Source organism: Corvus cornix, chromosome 11, assembly GCF_000738735.6.
Source record: "Corvus cornix cornix isolate S_Up_H32 chromosome 11, ASM73873v5, whole genome shotgun sequence".
NCBI lineage: Eukaryota > Metazoa > Chordata > Aves > Passeriformes > Corvidae > Corvus > Corvus cornix.
The window spans coordinates 12307878-12319655 of NC_046341.1; positions in this window are offsets into that span (position 1 = coordinate 12307878).

An 11778-nucleotide genomic window follows, 5' to 3' on the forward strand; every position below is an offset into this window, starting at 1 on the left:
AAAGCAACTATAGAATGTAATAATGTACAAAAACATGGATTATAATTCAGTATTTATAAATACAAATTAATCCAAGGGGAAAACATAAAGTTATCAAATGACATCTTCCTTTTCAAATTAATTGTTTTAATCAACAAAGGAAGGTTTGATTTGCAATGGTTGTTTCCAATGGTCGCATGGTAAATAAGTATCCTGCTTTTTCAGAGACTAGGTGACAGACACAGCAAAATGGATATATTTAATTTTGAGACAAAATTTTAATATCATTATCGTTTTTAGGAAGATAACTGAAAAGTACGCAGTGAAAACATATCTCACTGTTCTACATGTTGACTTTAACCACTGAATAACATTGAGTAAATGGAATGTAGCAGAACTGCATGCTCTTCACTGGTAATGATGTGAGCACCTTGCCAGCAACACATTTTGTGTTTGGTTTTTTTTAACTTTGAAAGATTTAATACATCAGAATAAATTGGGCTCAATGTGGGTTTAAAACTTAATTTTAAAGTTTTACTCAAGAAAGACTTTTTTAAACTTAAATTAAAAGCCCAATTTATTTTTAAGTCATTGATTTTTATCCATCCTGCTGTTTCTCTTCATTAAGGGAAGAATGACTCTGATGCCTCAACAGAACAGAAACTCTGATCTTTCTCCTGGGGCTCTGTTTCCTCTTTGTACTAATACTAAATATGAAGGGTCTACAGAATCTTAAATGAGGAAAAGAAATGCATTTCTAAGCTGGATAGGGGAGGGATTAAGTCAGGGAAGTAGCCTAGGGGAGAGTGGAGCTACATAAGCAGATAGACACCCTGAGGCAGCTTCTATCACTGTTAGCTTCACTGGGCTGAACACCAATTAACACCAGCCCCGGGTCTGGGCCATACCTCCAAAGCCACAATCACACCTACTCTTAGGGCTGCACTCTTCTAAAATAGTATAATTACAGTGTTGACCACCAAAACCCAGTAGAAGTTGCTTTTGATTCTGTTTGGATTGCTGTTACCATGTGAGAGAGCCAGTGAGTTCACTAATTAGCATGGGAATAAGCTGATGTTTGAATTCAATTTCCTTCGTGATCATATTCGCTGGAAGAATCATTGGTAGGGGAAGATACACAGTTCTGTGCTTATTATTTAAGTTGACAAATGCTACCCTTGCAGCTTTCCCTCATGCAAGCACCTGCAGAGAAACAGTGCCTCTTGTACTCAAAACAAAAGCTCTTTTATGGCTTTTGTCACGTGAACTGTCCATTTCAGGCATTTTACTGAAAAAACAGGACACTTTTTTGGCCTATTTTTACAAATATCAAAGTTAAGTATTGAAAAGGTGTTTAGCTGCAACTTGCTGGTAGAGATTGAAACTCACAAAGAATTTCAGCAACACGAGGTGATTGTAACAGCCAGTCCTGCTCCAAAACACAGCGATTCCTAAGAGATTCCACAGGTGTCTGCCTGTGCAGGAGTCAGTGATGACTTAAAGGTTTGTAGCCTCAAAACACTGACCTGGAAGCTCTAGACTGTTGAAAAAAAAGCCTGCTCTTCAATCGTTATGACTGTGGGAACAATACTGATTCTGTTTTAAGGCGACCTCAGAAATAGCTAAATACCAGGTGAAAAACTGTCTATTTGTCAAAACTTTCCAGAGCATTTCAAGAGATACTGTTTGATGAAAATGTATGGATAATTTCCACACCTATACAGCAAAACTCATTGTCAAATCTGCATTAGGGAGAAAAGAAAATCTGCAATTTAGGAAAGGAAATGGCAACATGAAGAGTGTCCTTCAGAGAAGGAAGAAAGGGGGTTATTGAGACTATTCACATTAACCCTGTCCAGCACTCAGCCAGCCAAGCCCTTTTTGTTGTCCACTGGTTGGCTTGCCCCTGAATTCCAGCTCCTGCACATCTCTCCAATTCTGCTAGCTACAGGCTGCAGTACTCTGAAATGCACAATTAAATTAAATCATTTGTACAAACAGAAAGAGCCAAACACTCAGATTCTGGTAGCTGAGATAGCTGCTTAGTTTGGCACAGGCTAAACTGCAGCCTGCAGTTTGATACTCCAGTTCCCATGCCTCAGCACTCTCTTCCCCAAGGGAGCAGGTGCCCACCAGAAGTGGTTTATCCCTTCCCACCCTCAGCTGGACAGGGGAGAGGAAATACAACAAAAGGTTTGTGGGTCAGTAGTGAAAGATAAAGACTAAACCTTAAAACACCTTTCCCCCACCCTCCCTTCTTCCCAGGCTTAACTTTGCCCCTGAATTCTCTACCTCGTTCCCTACAGCCTTGGCCAGTGGTGGATCTTTCTTGGATCCAGCTGGTGTTGCCTTCACTGGACATGGGGGAAGCTTCTGGCAGCTTCTCCCAGATGCCACATCTGGAGCCCCCCCCACTACCAAAACCCTGCCATGTACACCCAAAATACCTGTGTAACTTACTCAGACAGCAGCAGTCTCTTCACTATTTCTCTTCCACTGGGAAAGAGAAGTGTACCAAAAAGTGCAGAATTTTTAAAAAAAGGAACTTGTGCAAAAAAAAAAAAAAAATGAAAGAAGAAATGAAAGAAAGGAAGAGGATAAAGCATAAAGACAAGTGAAAAAATGAAGGAAAGCAGTCAAATCTAGCAAGGTTTAAAATTACGAGGGAAGAAGGAAGGGATTTAAAAGAATAATGAAATACTGACATAGAGATAAAATTTAACAAATAAAGTGCAAGGGGGGAAAAAAAGAGGGTGGCAGTTATTGAAATAATAAAAATACCCAACTGAAAAAATACAAGAGAATAAAGAAGACTAGCATAAGATACACATTACAGGCAGAAATACAGAATGGCTTTCTTAAAGCTGCACTGTGAATCATAAACTGGATTTCAATCTCTGTTCATTTTCAGCAAGAAAATCATTACTCTTTTCATGTTACTCTTCTTCCAAAAAAATTCTGACTAGAAACTTCCCAGTATCCTACAAACTGCAAGAATTTTCTACTTGAAAATGAAATTTTAAAAATAAAAATTGTACTGAGGCTCCACATCAAAACATTTTAGACAGCTCTGAGAACACCACCAACTTTCCTTTGGCAAAGGAAAACAAAAAAATCTCAAAGGCTTGTTTAGAAAATGCTTAAAATTTATAGGGAAAGCTGGCAGCTTTCCAAAGATGTTTTTGTTATCCTCACACAGAAAACACAAAGGCAGCTGAATGATCACATTTCAAGTCCTGTAGAAATTAGATCCTAGATGTCTGCACCATCTGCTCAGCATATTTTGCTTATTATTCATTCAGGTAACGTCTCCTTCTTTCAGTGGTTTCTGTGAAAACTATTCCAAAAAGCTATTCCTGAAATGATATTAAACCTAGAGAACACGTTGAAGAATTTCTGCAGCGACACGTATTAGAGTTTTTCCAGGGAAAACAATTGATTTAAATTTTGTTGTATCACTTCTGGGAAACATCTTAGCCAAAGCAACTTTTTATACTTGTTCATTTATTATGGTATTCCTTTCACTTAGTAGGTTTTCAATATGTGTAAAAGACTGGGGATTTACCTGTGTTATTTTCAGGATATAGAGGCTGGGAGTTCAAGGAAAAATATTAGTGGTGAGGGCTTGTAGCAGGAATGTCATAGAAATGCTTATTCTTGTGATCAGTTCCATTTCAGGGCTGTTAGCCAGACCTCTTGTAATAAATTTAGGCTTTCCTAAACAGGAAACCTCAGAAAAATTCATTTGAATGAACTGTAGCTGTGAATTAATGGTCCCAAGTGCCTTTACACAGACATGCACTTAAGGGTTTAACAGACCACAGTGCAGTAGAGTTTGGGGATGTGTCTGATATAGCTGGGAGATACCACAACCTCAGCAGTAATTATTTTTTAACAACGTTATTCAAATTGGAAGACTCACACTGTTTTTAGTATCTTCAACACTTCAATTTCACTTAAGTTGTGCTTGTTTTTATCCTTGAGAGACCCAAGGTAATGAAGTGGAGAAATGGTTTTTCCTAGTACTGCATGGAAATGAGGAGTAAGACTCCATTACCATAAAACCCAACAATGCAAAACCTGGAAGATGGAATCCTTGTCCCTTAAAACTCTCCCCAGAATGAAGAGCAGGGAGCATTTCTTTGTTTTAGAGCTGCCTGGACAGACACAGGAACCGCCATGGAAAAAGGCTCTGTGAGGACTTGGGATCAGTTACAGATCCTGTGGCAAGAGCTCCACTGAGCCTCTATATGGTCTTCTTTGCTATTCAGTGCCTAGATTTCACCAATTTTTAGCATAATTTTACAGTATAATGCTAGAACTGCACGCTGCAGTACTGTGCCCCCCAGAAGCGCTGAGCACAGAGGTGAGTGCCCTCTCCAGGGCCCTTTCCTGCTGCACTGCTCACGTTGTGTGTTCAGCTGCTTCCCCACCATGGCACCTGCACACGTTTCACAGTACCTGCTTTCACAGCACCACTCTTAATCACCAGGCCCAGATCGTAATCCCTGCTGCTTGCTTTGTTACTTTGCTTCTGGTTAAATAACAAAAGGTTTTATTTTTCTGGATTCAACCCTACCTTGCCACCCAAGTCACCCAGAAGGACAGGTGCCTTTGGTTGGAATTCTGCCATCAACAGAGTCACAGCAGTGATGCTGCAGTGAAAAATACTGGCCAATGACAGTCTTCACATTGATGTATGCTATTCCTGGAAACTGCTGCTGGATGAGGATTTCTTTTGACAACAATTGCAAGATAAATCCATAAGTTCTTAATTATTTCATGTTTTCTATAAATTTACTAGAATATTCTTTGTGTAATAGTCACAAAATTTACAGAAGCCTAAACAGATTCAATCTTTGTGTAAACAAACATTTTCATTTACTTCACCGGACTGATACATAAAAATCAGTAGGTGCAGGAGGCAGCTTGTGGTATATTCTGATTTCAGATACTTAGATTTCAGTTTGAAACATCCTCAAATGATAATTGCTATAGAATGAAAAAATTTGACACCCTGCTGTAGAAACCAACACTATGGAGCACAGAGGCCAGAGAGTTATTTAGGTCAGCATTTAGTGCAACATTCTGGGGCATACAGTCTGGAAGTACCACCTCCCACTCACAGAATGAGCGTGGACCCAGCATTAGCTAAAACTGGGAGCTGTCAGCATAAATCTGGAGAGTGTGCTCTGTCACTTTTTGTGTACACAGGCATTTAGATCCAGTATGGTTTTTCTTATCCATATAATTTATAATTGCATATGTGAAAACAAGACTTTCCTAAAGTATTTCAAAAGCTGTTCTTAGCTGAAGTACGGTTCAGTTGTGTTTAGTGCTGTTCAGCTCAACAGCAAAATTCGCACTGATGGTGGGGATAACTCTTAGCAAGCTTTTCAAAGGGAAGGGGTTTTTTATGGCTGATAAAGCACTGATCTCACCTGTGAGAACCAGGGTTTACTTCTCACTCTCCATCATCCTCAGAAAAAAGCAAAAAAGAATTTAGGCCTTTCAAAACATTCACTGCACAGAAGCTCTAGAGAATAGAAACACACACAGAACAGCAAGGCAAAAGCCTGGTGTGCTAAAACTGTGTCTCATCCATCTGTACCTTATGCACAAATTCCTCCAGAAAAATTAATACCCTCCATCTGGCAAAGGAGGGTGCTTTGAGCACTTTGGAGCATAAAGGCCATTATAGCTTTAAGCTCATTATATAAAATAAAACATATTTTTTAAATTTATAAATAAACTTAATATGCTCAGAGAAGAGAGCAAATTATTAAATATTAGGAACAGATGGGGAAATGTCAGACCACAGCTACTTGTATTTCCTGCATTTCACAGCTGGTTTGCAAGTACGAAGTATGCAAAGCCTTAAGCCACTCAGATCAAATGATCAGAGTGGACCAAATTCTGTCCCCTTTACTCAGGCTATTTATTCTGCATTTGATTCAAGTGTTGTTTTGCCTGAAAGCTACACCTTCTTCTGCAAAGTGCTTTCACTTAGGACTGATTTTAAACCTCTTTAAGATGGTTCAGTAACTGAACCAAATTTCCAAACCCCTCCAGACCCTTTGCCTTCAACTGTACATCAAGGAGAGAGGACTGTCCAGGGCATTCCCAGTCCCACCCAAAAATCCCGTATTTTTCCCGAAAGAAAATGGTAGTTAAAGCAGGTATCTTCCTCCTTTCCTGCAGTTTTTCATGTATTTTAGCCTTTTCGACATTGTCAGTCTCAGAAAATATGAAAGGCATCTTTATTTCTTTGGAGAAGAAAAACAAGAGCTGTTTAGTACTAAGAGTATTTTCTCCTTGTTTAGGCTGTTATAAACACAGTTCCTATAAAATAAAAACCAAAAACCCCACAAGAAACAAAAAAACCAACAACAAAACACAAGTCAAAATCCTCCCCAAGAACAAATCGCTGGTGTCATTATATTTAAAACAAAAAAACCTAGATGATGGATGCAGCCAGACACTGTGTTCCTTTTAACCTGAATCTCTGCCTGTGGGCCATATCATCCTAAAAACTCTTTGATACAAGTTAGGAACTAATGCTAGGGGCGTATCCAGAACTGCACACAGGTACCTGCTGATTTGCCAACTCACAGGTTTCAAAAGTCTCGTAGCCTGCTCCTGGCACCTCTTGTCAGTCACTGACAGGAAGATCTTCCTCTGTGAAGGGCGATTTGCACAGCAGGGGACCTGCAAAGCAGCTGCCGCAGGTACTGAAGAGAAAATATAAGTAGCAAATTACATAAAAATGATCTTTTTTTTTAAAGGATCAGGAGAGAGAGGGGAGGAATTTGCTTCCCTGAAAAATGGGGCACAGAGCAAAGAAGGCTGAAGAGAAGGCAGACATGAAAATGCCATAAAAACCTCAGAGTGCAATTGATGTAGCCAGTAAAGGATATTAAATGTCCCCTGGTGAGGGATTCGATGGCACACGCAGAGGCCACGGTGTCTCTGTGCATCACAGCTGCACACAAAGCACCTGCCTGGGTGTCCTGCCTGTGGTCTCCCATGGTCTCAGTGCAGGAGCAGAGCCTGAGCCACAGCAGCCCCTGCTCTCAATGCTCATCTCACAGATAAATAGCTCGAGCTTTTGGCAGGATGGCAGAGTCCTGTGCACTGCAGTCATGTCATCTCACAATGCTCTGGAGAACATTTCTACGGCAAGCAGAGGGACCGTTTGCACATCTGCTCTATTCCCCTCAGAGACAAGCCTGAATTATTTAAAGGCATAAGAGGGAATACTTAAGCTTCAGCTTGTCATATATGGAAAGGAAAAAAACCATAAACAGTACATTTAGTCTTTACACGCCACAAATCTAAAACCAAACACAGGATTAATTTAGGTTTTCTGCTTTACAGAGCAGTATTAGAGGTTTGTCCAGCATACAGCTTCTCTCTCCCATCCCCAAGCCCAGTTTTTTACTGTTCAGTAACAACAATCAATCTCATCAGCACTTATCCCTTTTTCTGCCTCTTTCCTCTTCCCTAAATCTGCTGTCACAAAGAATTCTTCTCACACCCGTAAAAAAGAAGCCTGAAAAATCTATTGTAACAATGATATCATCATACTTTCTTCCTTAAGGGTTTAAAGATAGAAAAACTGGTTTTGTTATGCCACTGTACAATATAAGCAGAAGATGAACTGAGTAAATTAAATAAAAAAAAAAAAAAGCAGATAAAAAGCTAAGTAACAACTTTTTTTTCCCCCAGTTATTTCAGACTGCAGGATTGTAAAATGTTTGCCAGCTCCTGCTAGTTGGGGTACTCCTAGCTGTGACTTGTAGGGTCCCTAGAAATTCAGTTAAAGCCTATTTTCAGGAGATGAAGCAGCATCTAACCAGCAGCTGCTGGTGGGGGCTCTGTGGCTGCCCTTGGGTGGACTGTTAGCTCAGGCTGGCAGTGTGGTTGAGATAATTCTGTTTTACAGTGATGGGAAAGAGGAGTGAGATGACACCCCTTGACTTATGCCCGTGGAGGGAAGCAGGTCCTTGGAAGGGACAAGCAAAGGGCCTGCAGCTCTTTCACAAGGAACAGCCTATCAAGAAGGGCCATGAAATGGCATTACATGTCTCAGCCACAGCTACCTCTTCCTGACTAAAAAAGAGGAAAATGTTTTATTTCAACCTGCTGAGTAGGAAAAGATATTTTTTGCCTCCCTCCCGAATATCATGAGAAATAAGGTTGTTTACAGGACAATTTTTATCTAAAAGCATGACTCCAAGGAGTAGCCAAAGGTAATCCAGGCTTTCAAATATAACAATGCATAATTTTGCTGTATTTAGGACCTAGATCCAGCCTTGACATTTGCAGTTTTAAAATCTAAATTTCTGGCCAGATATTTCTAAATTTCAGTCCAGAGCTGCAGCTTCAGGCATGCCAAATAGCAGGCAGATTCAAACGAGTTCTTCATCTTTTGCTAGAAGCTCAAGTAAAAAACTGACTAGAACTGGAGCAGGAATCATACAAATTTGAAATTTTAAAGATAAATTAGAATGCTTGCAGGTTTTTTACATGGCTATTCCAAGCTGTCTCTAGCAATGTGTACTAATTGCTTAAACCTGAGACTGTGTAATTTCATACAACTGCAGCTGTGTGCCAGCTCTTTAAACAATTCACCTAAACAGCTATAGTTAAAAAAGACCCAATTTTCTAAATCAGATGGGAAAGATATTTCATAGCAATACGGAATTAATATTGTCCAACTTGTTAGAATTAGTCATGATTATAATTAAGGGCATACACAGGAGTAGCCATGGAAAAACAGATCTCTGAAAAGTATTTTTGGAGGTAAGATTACATATTGATCCCTAGTGATAATGGGGTAATGCTTCAAGCTTGCAGGCAGAACGACAGGTCTTTTGAACCATGAAAAATGAACACACCAGAAGCTAAGTGAGAAAGTTAATAAGTTGCAGGTGAAGCTGAATATTTTTCTAGGCGGTAGAAGGACATCTTCAATGATACAAATTTTTTTGTAAATATAATTTACATTTACTTTGCACTAAATAAGTGTAGCAAAGTTTATGATACAGGCAGTTCTGAGGGATTGGATGGTCTGCTAGTAAGGAGGAGGGTGCTAAAACTAAAATGACTCATTAAAAATAGATCATTTGTTGAGCTGTATGAGATGCCTTAAACTAAGCATTCAAAATGATCAAAAAAGGAAGCAAGACGTAAAACGGGGGTGGAACACATGTCTGTCACTGGCTGTCATGGTGACAAAAAGGGAACAAAAAATCAGGCATGCTAGGAAAGAAAAAAAGGGTCCAGAGTATCATTAAGTCAACAGCTCTCAAAGAACAGGATTATTTTATAGCAGGAATTCCAGTGCTGCCAGATGAGTGTTTTCATTAGGACCAAGAGAGGTCGGCTGCACACATTTCAAACCCACTCAGACTTGTGGGCTTAAATATGTGCTCTGGTAAGCAAGCCTTCTGCATTCCACAGAGAAGCAGAATTCTCACATTTCCAGAAGCATTAGAGGTTGGAGTTGACCCGGTAAACCTATTTATTGTCATAGTTGCGTACCAGAAGCTATGCATGGCAATTCCCAAACCTAACATCACTTGGCACCTCAGGGCAGTGTGGAAAAGTATTCAGGAACAAAATATGCTAGTAAAATACTAAAAAGAGGAGGAAGAAGGGTAAGGTTGATATAGAAAACTCCACAATGGCCTTGTTTTTGAGCAGCAGAAAGAGAGAAGATCTGAAATGCACTTGCATTATTTCTTCATTGACCTGTTATTTACCCAGGTCCTCAGAGAATACATTTTAGCAGCTTGCTTTGTACCATAAAATTAAAATCTTTACTCACCCTTTTCCTTGCTGGTAAAAACTCTCGAAGAGACTTCCCAAAAAGCAGTCCTTCCCAGGGACAGATACAGCAAATGGGAAAACGAGGATGTTGGCCTGTTTCCAGGTCGAATCCTCAGGTGGTGCACTTTGACAGAGCCACTGATTAAACTGTTTTCAGCTCTTCTCTCACTGAATGAAAGAAGCATTTGATAAGATGCAGGAGAGGCACTGGAACAACTGTTGGTAGCCCAAAACATCAATTAGTAGTTTAATTAAAAAAGCAGGATATTCTGTAACTGAGAGGAGGAAAGATCAATACAAAGAAATAAAATTTAAAACCTGCAAGAACAGATTTTTTGTTAATCCTTCAGAATCAGACATCTATATTATTGCTTATGAGATGTTAGAAGAAATCTGTGTATATTAAAATCATACAAGATACATTTCTGATCTTTGTGTTTCACACAGTAACTTATATTTGTGTTTCATTTATCTGTGAACAGAAATATCATGTCAGCTTTTCAGCTCTGAAAAATCTGCCTTTAGAGATAGCAATTTTCTCCCAAATGACTCTGCGAGTTGGAGAAGATCTACAAGATCATATGGAACTATTTTTCCTCCCCCTTGGTCATTACATTAGTCCCCTGTCCTTACTTTATCTAATTTAGAAAGGTGGAAGTAACTAATCCTAGTGTATAGTTTTCTGTATGAAATGGTGAGAGATGGTGACTTAGCCAAAATGTCTTTTTCCATAGTTTGTCAGCACTGATTATGAAATGCACAACAGCCTCCACAGAGCCCATTATCCTCCAGCTAAGCTCAAGTATTTCAGCTTGAAGTTCTACAGCATTGTCATGAATCACTGTTACTGCAATAGCAAAAGCAAGGCACTTTTCTTTAGCCTTCCTTTGTAAACAGCATATTGACTTATACACAAGTACAGAAAAAATGTTGCAGAAAACACTTTCTGGAAGATGTTTTTCATTAGGGTTTCACTGCTGGTAGGCAGCTCACTGGAAAGCAACATCACGGGGATCATTGTGTCTGGCCTTGGTGTCATTGCTGAATTTATGGCTGCTTCCCATGTTCTACCAGACATCTGCATTTAGATTATGTGCGCAATCCTGGCCCTCCTGATCAATGCCAAAATTCCCATTGACTTTGATGGGGCCTGGATTTCTCCCCATTAATGCTTGAATCATAGAATCACAGACTGGTTTGGGTTGGAAGGGACCCCAAAGGTCATCGAGTTCCAATCCCCCTGACAATCCTTTAATTTCATTCCAAGCTAAAAAATGCAAGGAACACAATAATTTCCTGCTATTTAACAAATACATCCCTGGAACAAGGCTCCTGTAGCCTTCTGTCCCTATTTCTATCCTTAATATATTGGTTAGATTGTACAGTATTTTAACCTCCAGTGCTTTCAGCTCAGGTAACACAAGTACCTCCAGTGGACAGCCTGTGGGACTACTCATGCCTAAGAGTTAAATGCAAGTTTAAGTGATGAAATGTCAGGTTAGCTTTTTCATTAGAGTGCATTTGATAGCCTTCTGTTGAATCAGTCTAGAATGCCGTTGCCATGAATAACTTCTGCTATGAATTGACAGAAATCAATAAAAATAATGAGAGGAGCAACCTTTGTGAGATAATTTATCAACTGCTACAAGTAAAAAAAAAATTTAAAAATTTAAAAAAAAGAAAATGAATAGGCCTGAACAGGCACATGAAAAATAAACCAGCATGAAGGCAGGTACAAGGTACAGGGAGGCAGAATAAATACAGGAAACCACTCAGAGAGGGACCATGCCAGAAGACCCCCTACCAACATTCAGTGTTCACACAAACGTCCAACTCAAGATTACAAAAGGTGTCTTGGACTTTTAAGGGACCATTTCCTTTGTATACAAAAATCCATGGCCAGGAAGATCCACATTTCTTTCACGAGCCTTTTGGGAGATATGTCTCTAAAGCATCTTATTTGAA